The sequence below is a fragment of the Xyrauchen texanus genome, chromosome 16 (genome assembly GCF_025860055.1).
Source record: "Xyrauchen texanus isolate HMW12.3.18 chromosome 16, RBS_HiC_50CHRs, whole genome shotgun sequence".
NCBI lineage: Eukaryota > Metazoa > Chordata > Actinopteri > Cypriniformes > Catostomidae > Xyrauchen > Xyrauchen texanus.
In genome coordinates this window covers 34,774,776-34,793,363 of record NC_068291.1, presented here as the reverse complement: position 1 = coordinate 34,793,363, position 18,588 = coordinate 34,774,776, and the positions used below count along the sequence as shown (strand labels likewise).

General features: G+C 37.2%; 1 protein-coding gene and 1 non-coding gene across 2 annotated transcripts in view; one reads left to right on the top strand and one right to left on the bottom strand.

The window, feature by feature from the left end:
• The window catches only part of LOC127656964 (serine palmitoyltransferase 2-like), a 919,074-nt gene that overhangs the window by 79,008 nt on the left and 821,478 nt on the right, over positions 1–18,588 (top strand). The window lies entirely within an intron of this gene.
• Positions 10,161–10,233, bottom strand: trnat-ugu (transfer RNA threonine (anticodon UGU)). Its single transcript has one exon. It is a non-coding gene; the product is annotated as a tRNA-Thr (tRNA).

Genomic DNA, 18,588 nt, shown 5'->3' with positions numbered 1-18,588 from the left:
TTTTTTTTATAAAAATGCTAAATGTTTCTAAATATATACCCATATGCAAAACTTGTAATAATCTTATCTAATTCTAAAATTAGAAAATAAAACATTAAGTTATAAGAGGCAATCAGGCCACACAGTCTCTGCAGCCATTCACAGGTTATTATTGTTATTAAGTCCTGTAGTTGTTCTTTTTTTTATTTCCCCAACAGATGTAAGCATTCTGCCTCCAATGCATGACAAATTCTTATATCTTCTTCACGTTTCAACTCAAGTGTAGGTTGTTACTGAAGTGAACATAAAGTTGCATATTTGCATATGTAAATTAATGGTGTAATTTAGAAATGGTAAATAAGATCTAAATAGCATAAAATTACTAAAGAAAATCATAATTTTATTGTTATTACTTCAAGGAAGAAGAAATTGTATAATTTATTTTAAACATAAAGTTACACCTGTTAGGTTTCTGGTCAAAAAGGACCACAAACAGCCAAAGTGTCGAAATTTATTGAACATCCTAGAAGGGTTAAACAACATTACATCACAAATATTACACAAGCTTTGACCGCCAAATTAATGTAAGGGCCTTTATACAATTATAAGATTCACATTTCTGCCTCCAAACAATGGCCCAATTCACTTCCATTGTAAATTACTCACTATAAACTTTTTTTTTTTTTAAGAAAAGGAGGGACGAGTCGATATAATTGTTTTGTAAGAAAAAACATTCCATAAATGCTGTTGATTGAGGTTCATTTGTATTGAACCCGCAATATTCCTCAGATTAAAGTAGATTAAGTAGACTTAGCACCTTAAGGTAACAACTTGCATGTGACCACTTTTTACAGTACACCCACAAATAGTATTGTCTTTCCCTGTTGTCCGCAACTCTATCAAAACAGACCCTGCAACCTATTTTTGAGTTGTGACCAACCACTTGAGAACCACTGGCTCATTTCATGTTTCGATAACCTCACTACACAGCTAATAAAGGCTCTGTGTGCTAAATGCAGATTGGAATGGTTTTACATAACTGTAACTAATAAATTCTAACCTCCAGAGTGACCTTCACAATTAGGGGCCTGCCTTAATTTGGCCTCCTAGCACCTGCCAGCACCTAAGTTTTTTCCCTAGCTGTTAGCTATTCAGTCATAGTTTGTGGTACTCTAGCCAGCTCATGAAAGAGGAGCCACTGTATGCGTATAAACAGCACAGGCACAGGTCCATTGCCAGTGCCTGGAGTTCAATGCCATGTTTACTCTTCCAGACCAACAGGAATCCTAGATTTCCTCAGTGTTTCCTGCAGGGTAGCCACAAATGCCTGCAATGCAGACTATGAGTGGTCTATACTGCCCATCAGATCTCTGTCCCTTATAAAAAGAGCAGTGTGAGTTTGGGTCAGTGCACATGTGTCCAAACTCCTCAGGCTTATATGGCCAGTACATGCATATGTAAAGCCTACACGCTCCCAAAGGGTTCAAACAAGACCGTAAACTAATCATGAAGACTCTGATTTATAGAGAAGTTTTAGCCTAAGTAAAGATGCAGAAAAAACTACCCGATTGCAATTGCTTGACCAGCTGACAAGTGCCCAAATCCTTTCTAAAACCAAAAGACCAGCAAACCAGCTTAGGTTGATTACATTTTTTCAGCAAAGATTTCTTCCCTCAGTGTCTGTGTGTTTGATATAGTACAGTGTGAGTGCCGAATGAGATGTTGAACTTTAGCCATGGCCCTTATGGTCTATTTACAGCTGAGGCTGATTTAGGCTTTATCGGATGGGGATTTCAGTTCACATGTTACGTTCAGGTTATTTCTTCCACAGTCACAAATGAAATGAATAACAGACAGGCCAGAGATGTCAGCCTTGATTATCTGAAACTGTTCCTTTACACCAGACTTTGCACTGCTGTTTTCATTTACTATCGCTTATTTAACATATTTTTGACTTACAAAACACAGAGGATGTAATTTCAAGATAGCCAGCCTCAAGACTCTTAAGCATGGATGTAGATGTATGTGTGTACATAAAAGCAGTATGTGTGTGGCAGTGGTCCAAGATTCATTTATCATGGTTGTACACTTGAACTGAAATCTAAATTAATTTCATCGTGACCGTTAATGGATTAACTTAAAAAAATCTTGACAGTTTGTTGCAAATGTTTCAGCATAATTGAGGTTCCAAAAGAAGTGTACTTGACCTCTCTCCACACTCTTTTCCTTGGACAGTAATCAGAATGAGAAATAGATTAAATGTCAAGGAGATGCATTTGACTGATGTGTGAAAGGTTGAGAGAGATGTATGTGCGTTTGGACATATGGAGCAACATTATCTCTGTAACACACGGGGTGTATAGAACTGCAAAACTCTGAAGTCCCTGAATGCACAAAGAAAAAACAAAGATTAAATTAGGTTATTTTGCTTACCATTTTATCACGGCACTAACTGGTTACAGACTTAAAAGACTATCCAGGATTGAATACTCTATTGACAGCAACTGTGGCATGCTGTTGATTACCACAGAAAACTATTTTGACTATTCCTTCAGTTTGTAAACAAAAAAAAGTTGCAATTGCAGTAATGCACTTACAATGAAAGCCTATGGAACAATTATATTAAACATGGAACATTCCTTTAAAGGGGGTCATATAATGCCATTTTTGTACAAGTTAATATGAATCTTTAGGGTCTAAATGAAAACTTTGTAATATACTTTTATTAAAAATTCTCATTAGTATTTTAAGAAAACACTAATTTTACCTGCTCAAAAACAGCTCTGTTTTCAGCACGCCGTTTCAGTGCATATGACTTTAAATGATAATGAGCTTTGGTCACCCCGCCCCTTCTTAGCAAAACCAGCTTTATACTGACCCTCGTTTATAAAGCAGACTGGTGAAAAATGATTCGCGCAAACATGAACGCATTGACGTTGCTCGTGGGGAATATTCCCATCGTAAACAAAACTCAGCCACTGCGTCTTCAGCGGTTCAGATTTAGGAACATCAAAATGACTGCTGTGTTCGTTATTACACCGAAGAACAGAACGCCACAATCGCTTAGGCGCCATTCTGCTCCAGTGTACCAACAATGATGACGGACTATGATTGACAGCTCGCTCACGAGCGAGGGCGGGTCTGTGTTGAAACACTGCTGTCAATCAACAATCCTGGGAGGGGCGTCCGACCGTGTGACGTCACACGGTCGAACGGCTCGATTTGAGGCAGGGGAAAATATATAAGGAGATTAAAACAAAAACACTGGATGGATTTTTATCATAATAGGATGGTTGTGTACAGGCACAGCCAACACACATTTCAGTACAATCAACTTGAAAAAGTGCATGTACCATTATATGACCCCTTTAAAAGATTGTCTCACCTGGGATGAACAGTCTGCAAATGTCCATTTGAAAAATTCATTTGATTTCACCACTTAACAACTAACCACAATTACAGATATTTCTACATTCAAAAAACAATCTTAACTTGTAGCATTGCAACAAATAATTTTCTTACTATTTTAGAGTATTTTTGCCTTATTTTCAAGTAAAAAATTAATAAATCTTAATATCCTTTAAACAAGAAAATAAAAACAATAATAATAATTGAGAAGCAGAATGGCAGAGGTGGGACCAAGATATTGTTTTGCAAGTGTATCTAAAGTCTTTGCATTCAAGTCTCAAGTCAAGTCCCAAGTCAAGATAGGCAAGTCCAAGCAAGTCCCAAGTCTTCAACTTTAATTGTCAAGTCTTAGTCATTAGTGCTCTTTGCCAAAATAAGTGTCTTAAGAGTATTAACTACTATAGTGATTATACCCTCCACAGTATTAGCACATTTTAGCACGTGTGAACTTTTCAGATCACCCTTTACCCACTGTAGGCAAAATGTCCTACTTAATGTAAAATGAAAGGAATGTTCCAGGTTCAATACAAGTTAAGCTATCTCGACAGTATTTGTGGCATAATGTTGTTTACCACTCAAATTTATTTCGAATCGTTCCTCCTTTTCTTTAAAAACAAAATAGCAAAAATCGAGGTTACAGCGAGGTCCTTACAATGGAAGTGAATGGGGGACAATAAAAGTGAATGTGGCCAATTTTTGGAGTAAAGTTGTTTAAATTGTCATTTTTACGGTTTAAGGGTTTGTTGACATTACAGCAAACCCTTACATTGACATTTTGTTACGTCATGGTAACAAGGTTGTTGTAACTTTGTTTGTAAGTGATTTATCACACTAAAATCATGTTTACACACATGTCCTTCATGTCTTGGTTATACTTATATTAGAAAATCTTCCATTGTAAGGGCCTCACCGTAACCTCGATTTTTGTTTATTTTAAAGAAAAGGAGGAACGAGTCTAAATTTTCTTTTTGCAGCAATCAACATTATGCCAAAAATGCTTTCGGTTGAGCTTAACTTGTATTGATCCCGGAACATTCCTTTAATAATAATACGTTTTATTTATATAGTGCCTTTCTAAATCCCAAGGTCGCCTTACAAAACGAACAACACAAATGTAATTTGTGCTATTGTCACTATAAATGGCAGTAATATAACGATACAAAAATAAAAATCTCAATTAAAGATCTGTATCGATTTCGCTGTGACACCAGCGACCAGCTTAAATATAGGATGCATCATTTCAACTTAAAATATGGGATGATCCCGTATTGTACAGGACGAGTGGCAAATTATCATTGTTGGTCCACATGGCATCTCTTTTAAGTGGTTTCAGCAATGAGGCATGAAACATAATTCACACCAAAACTGTAGTGTTGCACCGAGTTGTGCACCGAGCTCTATGGAACTAAGTAGCAAGCTAGCTAACCTAGCTAACATGATAAGTTAAATGCTACTGAACCACAGCTGACATGTTAACAGTTAACAATCTCAACTTACATCTGTCTGTGGGTTTTTAGATGCCTCACAAAATTTGACGTTGTTGATTAAACATCTGTCATTTTTGAACCACAGGTATTACATGTTGCAATCCTTTTGTTGACTTTGATATTGTATTCTTTATATCCAAATTAAATTATCTTTGGTATCATTTTGGCTGTGACATCCTTGAATGTGCAATCTTCAAACTTGGTCCTATTCTCGTGGAAGTTGATTGGTAGTTTGTCTGATTGGTTGAATGTGGAGCGTGTTTATTGGGAAAATTAAAAGATGATTTGCTGCACATTTTTAATTGTACAACTCTGATGTTTGGTTTTAAAAGGTAGAACGTTTTTTTCAAGTCAGAGGGCTCGAGTCGAAGTCAAGTCACAAGTCATTGTGGTCAAAGTCGAGTCGAAAATCTTATTAGATTATGTCGAGTTGCAAGTCATAAAATTTGGGACTCAAGTCCAAGTCATGCGACTCGAGTCCACAACCCTACAGAGTGGCATAATACTGTATATAAAAAACACAATTTGGTGGAGTTTATGCTTAAAACAAGAAAATACGATTTGACAAGGGGCTAAGAAAAATAAACTCTTATTACATAGGCAAATATTTTTTTTTTCTTGTTTAAGTTTAAACATTGCTAAATTTATAGATTTCAGTGGAGGCTTTCTATTCCATAGAAAGCCATAATAACTGCTGGCCACCCAGGTTTGTAAGAACCTGTTGTTTTCGGCTAAGACCCTGTGGTTTTAGAAAAAATGCACAAAAATCCCAGAGTGACTGTCAGAGTGGCTGAAACTCAACCTCTTGAGGTCAGTCCATTGTCTGCTGCACATTTCGGCCTTCATAAAACCTATACTCAAGAGATGTTATCACTGACCTGGGGAGGGGATCTCAGCAATTCCCATTCAGAAAGCACAATAGCAGAAGATAACTCACCTGGCCACACAGACAATGGACTGATACATTTGCTGCGAAAAGCCAGATCTATCATTGTTCAATTGTAGAGTTATCCAAATGTTTGCTGCTGGCTTTCTATGCAAGGCGCCACATCTGCTGTGCTCCAAGGTCCTTAGAAGTGTTTATTTTCTTTACGGATCCCTTCTATTCTAGTGTTTAGCGAGCTTTTACAGCCTCCAAAGGGCAACCCTTGATCCGTGGCACTTCAGAAATGAATCTGGCCACTCAAAAATGAGAGTTAGTGTGTGAGGTCCTTGAGAACTGGCGGGAGGGCTTTTTCAGTCAACCAGAATGGATTACATTGCATTTTCTGAAGAAAATGCAAGTGGTGCTTCTCTGTGCAAAATTTGATGCCACAATGCCAACGCGTTTATATGTAGCTGCTAAGGTTTTCTTATTGATTTGAAGCACAGTGTTATGCAGTTTCTAGGGTGTTCTGGGTGGTTTCTAAGTAGTTGCCAGATGGCTGCTAAGGTGTTGTGATACTTAACTTAAAGTGTAACACTTTGTAACACTTTGAACAAACCCCTACGCTAAGTATGAGTAATAGTGATGCTTGCTTTAATGTTTGAACGTAACATCACAGGACATGCCAGACACATTATTAAATACCCATTCAATGAAAAAGGAGCTGCAAGCATTTATCCAACATTAATTATTTTATGAGCAGCATGTTTCTTTAGCCTATATGCAACATTAACCTGCTGTTAACTTTGAAGGGGGAGGTGATGGGGCTGTGCCCCAGATTGTGTGCGTGTTGGGTCAGGAGCTACATTATGCTCAGGGCCTCTGAAGGGGGCCGGTCCACAGGAAGGCCTCAAGCTGTGAGTAAACAGCTGTATGTAGGATTGCCTGGCGGTCTGGAGCCAGGCGTAGACCCCTACTCCCACTCACTGACCCGTTCGTGTCTGTCACCCCACTCCTATTAATAGACAAGACCTGCAGACAAACATTTTGCTCTGAATGGAAAAACGTTGGAAACAATGGACATTCATCAGATCTGTGTTTCATGGTCTGCTAAACCAGATAGCATTTAGTTAAGGAGCAATTATTGATGCAATTATTACAAGAAACTGAAGATAAACTTCAGTTAAGAACATACAGTGGTCGGAAAAGTATCTTGACGGTTAAGCCATACTTAAGGCTGTACAATATATTACATAAGATAAGAAAATATCGAACAAAGTGGCATCTGCAAACAATTATGTTAGATGTTTTTTTAAAACAGCGAACATTTTTGCGATTACATTTAACCAACTGGTCCCAAGGTCAATTTTATTGGATGTTTGAAATCAGTTCCCCTCATGTTCACACACACACACACACACACACACACACACACACGTTGTGTTTCCATGTTTTATGGGGACTTTCCATAGACATAATGGCTTTTATACTGTACAAACTATATATTCTATCACCTAACCCTAAACCTAACCCTCACAGAAAACTTTCTGCATTTTTACATTTTCAAATGTAAAAATGCTTATAAATTATACCAATATAATTTGGTATGATTTATAAGCTGTTTTCCTCATGGGGACTGACGAAATGTCCCCACAAGGTCAAAAATTTTGGGTTTTACTATCCTTATGGGGATTTGGTCCCCACAAACATTTTCAAGATTTACGCATTTATATTTCATAACAAATTTACATCAAATTAAAAATGAAATAGAGTAATTAGATCCTTAGATATTATACATATTATAATTTAATTTGACATTACTAAATAATTGCTAATAAATAATAAATATAAATGTATTTATAAAAAATAAAATAAAATGTCCTAAAAAACTTAAATGGACAATGTCAATGTATTTGTGTTATATTTGATCAAATTGTTTTACTACACCAGTTGTCTGTCCATAGCAACCACAGATGTAGTTCATCTCATACATGTATTGACATGTTACTTGAAATTTGACCACCATAAAGTGTACAAATGTGTGGTTATTGCATAATTAATAACCACACGGTTATTTTTTAGATTTTCGGTTAAGATGCATGTACAAGGGCAACTGTTCCCTTCATGTTCACACACACACACACACACACACACACACACACACACACACACACACACACACGCACACACACACACACACACACACACACACATATATCTTGTTATATCTTGTATAACTGTAGGTCTTCACTCGTCACCATTTTTTTTTTATAGTTTTTCAAAAATTTTAACCAGCTTTTTGGCTTCACTATGTAATTTTAAAAGCTGAATTGTTTTGCTTGAAAGATGTGCTTGTATGTGCTTTACAATTCATGCCATTTGGTTTGATATGTTGCTATCTAATGCAATGGCATTCTTACTTTTTTAAGTGTCCAAATACTTTTCTGTATATTCATTATGAAGATAGCTTTTGTCCTAATCAATGTCAGCCTTCAGATGAATAAGTAGGCTATGGAATTTAAGATTATATAGTGAGCTTGGTAAATATACATATATGCTGATGATGTGTCCACTGTGATGAGCTGTGACATATGAGAATGAGTAATGCTCCAGCGCCTCGCCAGAACTGCAGGAGGTAGGTCTGCGGGTTGGAGATATCAATCCTTCAGATAGGAGGAGTGGGAGACATGGCAGGAAATGGGATTTGTTCAGGTTCAGTGCTCCACTTAAAACTTGCTAAAGGAGAGCAATCACTAGTGTCCCATTAATTGAGCATAATTACCATGAAGACTGACCCATATGAGATATAAAATGGGTTCATGTTGAGGTGACATTGCTGTTCTGATTGGAAATGGCTTGAAAATCCCACATCCTACAACCAAACTGGCTGTCAACCTTTTCAACATTTGCTGATTTTCCATCATATGCAATAACCATTGTGTTCGGAAGCTAATCCTCTGGAAAATGTATTCCACACACAAGGTGGCTTAGTTTTCACTCATAAAGTTTTCCACGGCAGTTCCAACGTGGTTCACAAGGAAAATACCCTTTCAAACGTGATGGCATGATTTTTTAAATGACACTCTTAATCCACTTAACAATGGGGAGGGCAGATGCACCATATGCGTGGCAGACCATTATAAATATTTTATTCCCATGACCATAAATGGCAGATTCCTATAATATATGGTTAACTATAAATACACACTTCAGACAACCCAAACTGCTTCTTTAGAGTTCAATATTAATATAACGTGTAAATAATGTCAAGAAGTTAATTATTGGACCATTCATATTAACTGATTAAAACATCAGCAGGTCATTTATTTATGGTACAGTTTAATGACTGCAAAACGTGATTATTGCAGTGCAACACTGCTCTCTGGTGGCAAGATATGTCCATGCACTCACTACACAAATGTCATTACACTGATCATTTCAGTAGGTGTCTCTCTATCCCAACTTTTAATTTATTTTCAAGTTAACACAAAATCTCTGGCCCACTGGTTTTAATTAAATGCTTTAGGTATATTTATGATTATTGGCTAAATAGCATTTTATTTCTTTGACAAAACACACAGCACACCTAATGGGCTATTGAACATTATTACATAAAGGATCATTTGAAATATGTGGTGTCCTTGAACAATTTACACATCACACTTCCTATGCCATTTTTGGTTCTGTACAATGACAAAAGCTTAATTTGTCAAACTTTAAGTCCTACACTAATGCTTAAACTTACCATGTGACATGAATACCAATTTCTGACAGTTAATAGCTGTTGCTGGAAGCTGTGGTGCAATGAATACAAAATAAAACAGTTATAAGTGTGACATTACAGCTACAGGGGTAAATGTTCAGAGAGGTCTGCTTAAAATTATATTAATCTCTCCTTTCCGTCACTATTCTTACAGGGAGACCTTCCTTGCTTGGTAAATTATGAGCTGCTTGAGGCAGAGAGCTAAACTACCTTTCAGAGGGATGCCAACTTTTGAAGTGAAGCTGGCAGAGACAGTCTGGCACTACCTACGTGATTGAATGCTCAGCATATCAATGACCCCGTTCAAAGCAGAGCTGGAACTCAGCACACAAAGACATCATTATTACAATGTGAACAATGTCATCTGCCAGGATATGGAGTTCTATACAGAAGAATATGGAGTTTTAGGTGAATGTACACACAAAAAAGGAAAACCTGTGGAAAAACTTACTTAACAAAACTGAATGAAATAACCCATTTTACATATTTGTATAATGTATAACAACGTTTATAGTGCAATTTTTATTATGCACTCTGGTTAAAAACGCGGTTGCTGTCTTGCAGCGAAATACACATCCTTCATTTGCTAACGATAAAAGCTGAAATAAACGCGTCAGCGTGAAAACACTGACATGTGATGGTGAAAGGAGAAAAGCAAAGGCCCCAGCGAGGATCGAACTCGCGACCCCTGGTTTACAAGACCAGTGCTCTAACCACTGAGCTATGGAGCCGAGTTGAAACATGTACAACGTCTATTGCGTAATAAAGCTGACATTCATGGAATTATGATTCTTAAACTAATTTGAAATTGTAATTCTTAATTAATTTATCCTAAGCGTACGATACACATAATCTTGTGTTCCTCCAAAATAACGCCCTTTTACTTCATTATATAATCTCGGTTTTAACAACAAATATGTACGTTTAGTAAACGTTTGTCTCTGCAATATCAAGTGCTAGCAAAAACAGTGAGCGTTAGCATTAACTGTGAGAGATGACACGTGTAAAAAAATACAACAAACGTGTTCTCTAGGTCTATGTAAGATCATTGAGACTGATGCTAACATAAACAATACACATGCATTTGCTATTGAAGCAGAAACATCACAGCTAGCACATAAAGTGCTAGCCACCTCCTCCACGTTATGTTTAGAACAGAAGCAAATTCAACAAAACTCAATTGCTGATTTTGTATGAATTAGGTATGAAACTTCAATACATGTTTTAATATGTTGGCAGCAATTCTTGCTTGAGATAAACTGGCTTACTTCTATTTGAAGTGCCTAAATTTTAGCAATCGTGTCGTGTGTGTTTTGTTGGTTGATTAGAATCAGAACTAGCAATCCCCGATTCGTTATTAAATTTCTCAATTGGCTCGGTCCTTTTCAATAAAATGTTCAAACGGATGATCAAAACGTTCTGAATCGGTTCGTGATTCGAGTAATTCGGATACATGTGCATTGAATCGCTTGGAGCGGTTTGTCACTAGTAAAACAGCAGCGGGATACTTTTGGGGTGAAAAAAGAGGGGTGGGTTAAGTAGATATTTACCAACAAATACAATTCACTGTTTGAGAGATGGAGAGAATGCCACCTGCATATGCAGCTTTTGAACGCCATGTTCTAATGTCATTGAAAGATGTGTTCAAAACCAAAATAGTATCAAAACATCAAAGCACATGAAGTCAAAAAAGAAAAGAAAAATCATAATAAATAATAATAATTATGTAAATTGTAAATGTAACAATAAAACTACTGTATTGATATAGTACCGTGATTGCATGGTTTCCATCAAAGTATAATGGTATTAACATCTTTCACAGCAGGCTTCTCTTTCAGGCCATGTACCCCACTCTCCATATGTAATATGAGTTTACTTGACATCCTATTCAACATATGGGCCAAGTCCAAGGCATAACTAAATTAGGGTAAGATTTTATTTTTATTTATTTTATTTTTTTTAATTATTATTGCAATTATAGATCACAAAACAAAACAGGGAGCATTCAACAACGTAAGACACAGAACAAACCTAAAGGAACAAGGACAAGGAGCAAGATTCAAGACCGAATAGGATATAGATTCATATATATATATGCATATACACATACATACATAAACATACATACATACATACATATACATATATATATAAAAACACAAAACAAGGATGTACTAAAACAAAAAATACTTTGACATAGCAAAACATAAAGATTCAATCTTTCTATTTTCTTTTTTTAAACATTTTTTCACAAAATCACATACAAATAAATTAAAGGAGGGCTTGCTTTTTTCCATTTGCATGTATGAATATGATATTTACCCAGCAACAATACCATATTAACCATGTCAGAAATTTGGGGATTCAAACTGTTTTTATAAAAAAGGATATCTTGTAGAACAATAGGAGGAATTGTCTCAATTTTTACTGATAACAAGTTATATATGTCAAGCCAAAATTGTGAAGTAAATTCACATTGCAAAAAAAAGGTGATTAAGCGATTCAGGGAAGAAAGAACAGAAAACGCAAGGATCCACCTCAAAATTAAATATTTTCTGTAAAAAATCACCTACAGGGTAAATCCTAAATAGGCTTTTGTAATGAGTTTCCTTAACCTTTGGTGCAACAGGTTATGCAAGATAAAAGGTGAAAGATTTATCTCTTACTGAAACTTCAACATCTCCTAGAAAATAACACTGAAAATCCCTAGTGATAATATGTTTAAACACTTTATATATAAGTTTGTTACTATACTTATTATCAACTAGTTCCAAATGACAAATTTTCAAGGAAGGCAGAGAAACTACAGGCCTAGATACAGGATCAGATAAACTACTTTGAATTATTCTTAACAAACCTGTGAGTATATAGCTTTACATACTTTATCATAACTTTTAATTGTAGTTCTAACACTATATTTATTAATAAATTAATTATAAGATCAAAAGTTCCCTTCTGCATCTAATAAATCTTGAATAAAAATAATGCCTTTGACATACCAATCACTTTTATAAAGAGACTTTCTATTGATAACTACAGACCTATTATTCCAAATAGTGGCATTGTGATGGGTAAAGTTGTGGGTAAATATCATTTTCCAAAAAAGCAGTACCTGTTTATGAAAATTGGACAATTTCAAAGGAATTTTAAATAAATCAATATCACATTTTAACACAAACTCAAGGCCACCTATAGTTTTAAAAATATGGCTAGGAATGTGGTACCCTATTTAATGTGGCTTTGCACTCTTTCAGCCATTTTATTCTGAACGTACCTAGGAGAGATTCAAAATCAATGGCTTTCAAACCACCATGGTCATACTCTTTAACCAAATGGAATTTACGTAAATAGTGTTTTGTTTTTCCATATAAATTTAAACAAGATGGAATTCGCTGATTTGATTATTTTTGGGGCAGTATACAAGGCATGGGATAAATAAATAAGTTTGGATATTCCCTCGGTTTTATTTAGAAGAATTCGGCCCAATATAGATAGGTCTCTAAACAACCAATGATTTAAGGATTTTTGCATACCCTCTATTTTAAGATTAAAATAATTTTTTTCTCTATTAATACAATTCTTGGTAATCATGACCCCTAGGTATTTAACCTCCTCTTTCACTGGAATGCCCACTATCTCCTTAAGAGCACAATTATGGACTGCCATTAATTCACACTTTTTCAAGTTTAGGGTCAGTCCTGAAGCTTTTGAAAATATAGAAATTCTGTCAATAACTAATGGAACTACCTCTATATTTTTAAGAAATAAAACAGTGTCATCTGCAAATTGGCTTATGGTAAAAGTCCTACCAAGAATATCAATCCCTATATTATCCTCAAACTTTTTAATGAATAAAGACATTAGTTCTGCTGCTAAATTGAATAATAATGGTGAAATAGGGCATCCTTGACGAATTCCTCGTTTGATTTGAATTCTGGGTGGTGAGCCTTGATTAAGGGATACACTTACTACTATAAATATCATTATAAAACATGGAAATTACTCTGTGAAACATAGGACCAAAACCAAACAAGTCAAGAGACTTGAACAGAAAAGGATGTTCAAGTGAATCAAATGCCTTGAAAAAATTAACTTGACTGAGGAATTAAATAATTATAGTCAAGCATATCAAGGACTAACCTAATATGACTGTGAATACTTCTCCCTTTGATAAAAGCAGATTGAGTTTCATTGATGATTTTACCAACACGTTTTTTAAGCCTATTTGCAAAAACATGAGAAAGCAATTTAAAGTCGTTTGCTAAAAGGGTTATTGGTCTCCAATTGTCTAAATAAAATATGTCCTTATTCAGCTTTGGAATGAGGATAATTAAGCCATGTTTCATTGATGGGGATAAATCAGATTTAACTATACACTCTGTTAATGCTTCAAAAACTAAGACTCTTATTTCGGCCCAGAAATGTTTATATAGTTCTACTGTAATACCATCAATACCTGGGGACTTTTCATTAGGCATTTGTGAAATAGCAATATCTAATTCTGAAATATCAATCTCATCCTCCATTTTGCTTTTAAAATCACTATCTATAATAGGTACTTTGTCCTTTAAGAAGGAAAAGAAAAAATCACAATCTCTCTCTGTATGTCTTGATTTATATAAATGACCATAAAAGGAGTATTTATAATCATCAATCAGTGTTTGCTCTTCGCTTATACAGTTATTAATACTGAGTTTATTGATAGTTTTTAAAGCTTGTTTGCATTTTTCTAAGTTGAAAAAATATGAAGAATTTTTTTCCCCCTCTTCAATCCATCTGGCTCTGGATCGTATGAATGCCCCTTTAGCCTTTTCAGTATAAAAATCATCCAGCTCAGATTGAAGAAGGTGAAGTTCTCTCTGCTCACTCTCGTTAAGAATTACTTTATTATCAAAGTAGTTTAATCGTGATAAGATTATTAACTGCCTTGATTTTCTAGAATTTGCAATAGGTTTCCCTTCTTTTACTGCCAGTCTTTTAATGCTAAATTTAACCCATTCCCATTTACCAATTGGAGTTAACTCTGACATACTTTTAACATTGTTTAGCAATAACGGAACAGAATTACAAAAAGATTTACACTTTAACAGATTACTATTAAACTTCCAATGAGATCTAACTGAAGGTGAGTTACCATTTCTCCTAACAGAGAGTAAAATGACACTATGATCAGTTAAAATAGATGGAGAAATATCACAGTCATACGAGAAAGGAAGGAGATTAGAGGTTATCAACCAAAAATCTAATCTAGAACGCTGAATACGCCCCAAAGAAGACCCCCATGTGAATTGTTTTTTATGTGGGTTTTTCACCCGCCAAATATCAACCAAATCAAGAAACTGAGATATATTAGAAATTAGGGGGTTATAGGAGAATGTGTTAAAGGGGGTGGGATGTCTATCCTGCCATTCATCTGGAACGCTGTGTTTTTAGCATCTCTCATGGGAGCACTTAATTTTTAGACCCTGTGTCAAGTTAAAAAGTCTTTAACTGATAAAAATGTGTCTTGAGACACCTGCGTTCTGCTCTATACGTTGTGGTGCATTTGCTTTTAGCACGAAAATGTCTTGGTTACAGATGTAACCTTGGTTCCCTGAGACGAAGGGAATGAGACATTGCATAGCTACGCATATGGGAGTGCATTCATACAAAACCTAGTTGAAACCTCTCTACAATAATGACAATATTCTAATATTGGCTATGGTGTTTGAGCCCTGCCTGTTTTGGGGTGAAACTGTCCACTATAAAAACAGGTGCACAGACACCATTTCCTCAGAATTTCTGACTGAGTACAAGGAGCTATCGCTCGTGCCTCAAGAATGCTGAGTTTTGTAGTGCAGCTAGTGTTCGCAATGACTCATTCCCTTCGTGGGTTGACATTGTGCAGCTATGCATATGGGCAACAGAATAGCATCACGCTACTCTACATGACATAACTTCCCAGAGAGGAAACATGTCGCTTCAGTCTTATGGGACGGTGACCAAAATGAGTATGCCGCAGTGAGTGATCCTCGTGATGGCCAGGAGGAGAGCACTAATAACAAATATATGACCTATTGTCATATAATATGAATTAACTCCTTATGAACCCAGTCGGGAAGGGAGTTTATTTATAATGAAAGTGCTGGCAACTTTATGGTACATTATAACGGCCTGACTGCAGGCGGTTGTGCAAATGATGGGAAGCCCGTACTTAAAGGGAAGGGTATAAGTATATATATATTTGGCCAATAAATAGCAAGTGCTCTAAACAGAGAGGATTACAACCTAGATTTCGTCTAGGTTGTAAAACCTTGCAAATGTGCTTTGAGAGGACCATCCTGCTGCAAAACATATGTCTTGAAAGGACACACCATTCATCCATGCCCATGAGGAAGCCATGCCTCTAGTGGAGTGTGTTTTAACACCAATTGGGCAAGTCTTACCCTGCGACTCATAAGCTAGGGTAATTGCATCGACAGTCCAGGGAGAGAGCCTTTGCTTGGAGACAGACATTCCTTTTGTGTGTCCTCCATGGCATATAAAGAGCTGATCAGACAGTCTGAACAAGGGAAAAAAGACTAATGGAGATCCACCTGTGCTTTGATGGGTGTGGACCGGAGCCAAACTCCAGACATTAAGTGTCGACTGATAGTGAATGTAGGTCACAGACCCATTTTACTGAGGCTAGAGCCAGCAGTAGTGCGGTCTTAACAGAGAGCATGCACAGTTCAACAGAGTACAAAAGGCTCGAAGGGGGACCCCACGAGAGCTTTTAGGACTAAAGTTAAGTCCCAACTTGGGAATGTAGCTGGCCGAGGTGGGTTTAATCATCTTGCTCCTTTAAGGAACTTTATGATTAAATTGTGCTTGCCTATAGAGGTGCCGGCTTCATGAGACGCAGACATAGTTGCCAGATACACTTTGAAAGTTGACGGGGTGAGTCTTGCGTCTAATTGCTTTTGAAGAAATATTCAGATTTCATGTATGGGGCAGTTTACTGGGTCCTTGCCATGTAAGAGACACCAATCAGTGAACACCTTCCATTTTAGTGCATAGAGGCATCTCGTGGGCAGTGCTCTGGCTTGTAAATGGTGTTTATGACTGAACGCATCAGTTCTAGTTTGTGTGTAGTGTGCCCCATTCACATGTGTGCCCCAGCCACACATGCAGGTTCCAGAGCTGGGGTTGGGGATGCCAGATTGTTCCTCGTGTCTGAGAGGAGATCCCTCCTCAGTGGTATTTCCCATGGAGAGCAAGCTGTACAGCATCTCCGTCATTTCCGGAAACCATGGCTGGTTGGGCCATTTTGGCTCAACTAATAGAACTGTTTCCTTGTCCTCTCTGACTTTGCATATGACAGAGTGAATAAAGCATACCACATTTGCATTTCACCGGCCATTTGTGTGCCATTGCATTTGTTCCCAGCAGGGCTTTGGACTTCGAATAACAGAGGGGAGAGTGGGCATTCTCCATTGAGGCAAATAGCTTTGCCAAATATTTCCCAAATCCTCAATAAAGTCTCCATTCGTCCAGTATCTCCCCCTTAGCGTGACAGTATTCCCGCACCATAATTCAGGCAGTCTGGGACATATGTCACTCTCGTGGAGAGATGATAGGAGGAGGCGACGTGTCAGTCTCAAAAGTGGTTGTGAATGAATTCCGCCTTGGCTGTTTATATATGCCACAACTGTCATGTTGTCTGAGGAAACCAAGACAAGACAGCTCACTAGTTCTGACTGAAATCATATAAGGCTAGAATTACAGCTGAAAGCTCTAAGCGGTTGATATGCCACCTCCTTGCACCTGTCCAGGTTTCGAAAGTCAGGAGTCTATTGCACACCACTCTCCAACCTGGGTTGGAAGCATCCGTGGTCAACACATTCCACCTGACAACTTGGGACTTCGAGTACTAGAGGGGACAGTGGGTATACTCCACTGAGGCAAATAGATCAATTTCTGCATTTCCAGATATTTCCCAAATCCTCAATACAGTTTGCGGGTGAAGTCTCCTGAATTCCATCTTGGCGGATTATATATGCAACAACTGTCATGTTGTCTGAGCAAACCAGGACATGACAGTTTGATATTTCTGACTGAAAACCTTTAAGTCTACAAATACAGCCGATAGCTTTAGGCGCTGCGTGATAACTTGCCCCAGCGCGACACCTTGCTGGTAAAACTGTCCTTGGTGCTAAAGCAGCTATACAGTGGCAGGATATAGTGATGGAATGATGGCGGATGCCCATGCTATGGGAAACCAGGATGCTGAGGCCCATTCACCAGTGAAACGTCAATCTGTGAGCCGGTGTGATGTTCGAAGATTACACCCGCTGACTTGTGTATATTGACGCAGAATGTAGAGGGCTTCTAGACAAGAGATGATCGCTGTCTTGAAGGAAGAAATTCTGAGGAAATGGTGTCTTTTATAGCGGACAGTTTCGCACCAAAACAGGCGGGGCTCAAACACCATAGCCAATATTAGAATATTGTTGTTATTGTAAAGAGGATTCAACTAGGTCATGTATGAAGGCACTCCCATATGCATAGCTACGCAATGTCAAGTGAACTCAGTCGTAAGGGAGCGCATCTGTCTGAACTGTTACTGGAAGAAATGCTTTAGCCAATAGTTACAAGAATGCTACGCATCCTCAAGAAAATAAAACAAATGCTTATCTCAAAGTCACCAGAATTGAACACTTTGCTGTTGTTCTTTACACAAAATAAAAAAAATCTCACAGGGTCCCCAGACCCCCCTAGACATAAGGTTTAATAGGCAGATTTATGTGCGTACCCTCAGATTAAATCCTGCAGACCTTTCATATGAATAACGTTCCAGATTATTTTGTGTAAAACTCAAGCATCTGTCAATCTGAATCGCACTTCATCTGCAAACATCACGTGATATTTCGTGACTGGTGTAGGTTCAGCACATGATGTGAAGAGCAATGTGTCATGCTTGGCTGCTTTCTTTTCAGCTCCTCCCCCGACTGCAAATGGCAAATCTTGCCGTTCGGTAAATTGAGATGCAGTTCAAATCAAACACACTTTTTGGCTACCTTTGATTAGAATACTCATGTTACTGAAAAGGTAGGAGAGGAGAAATA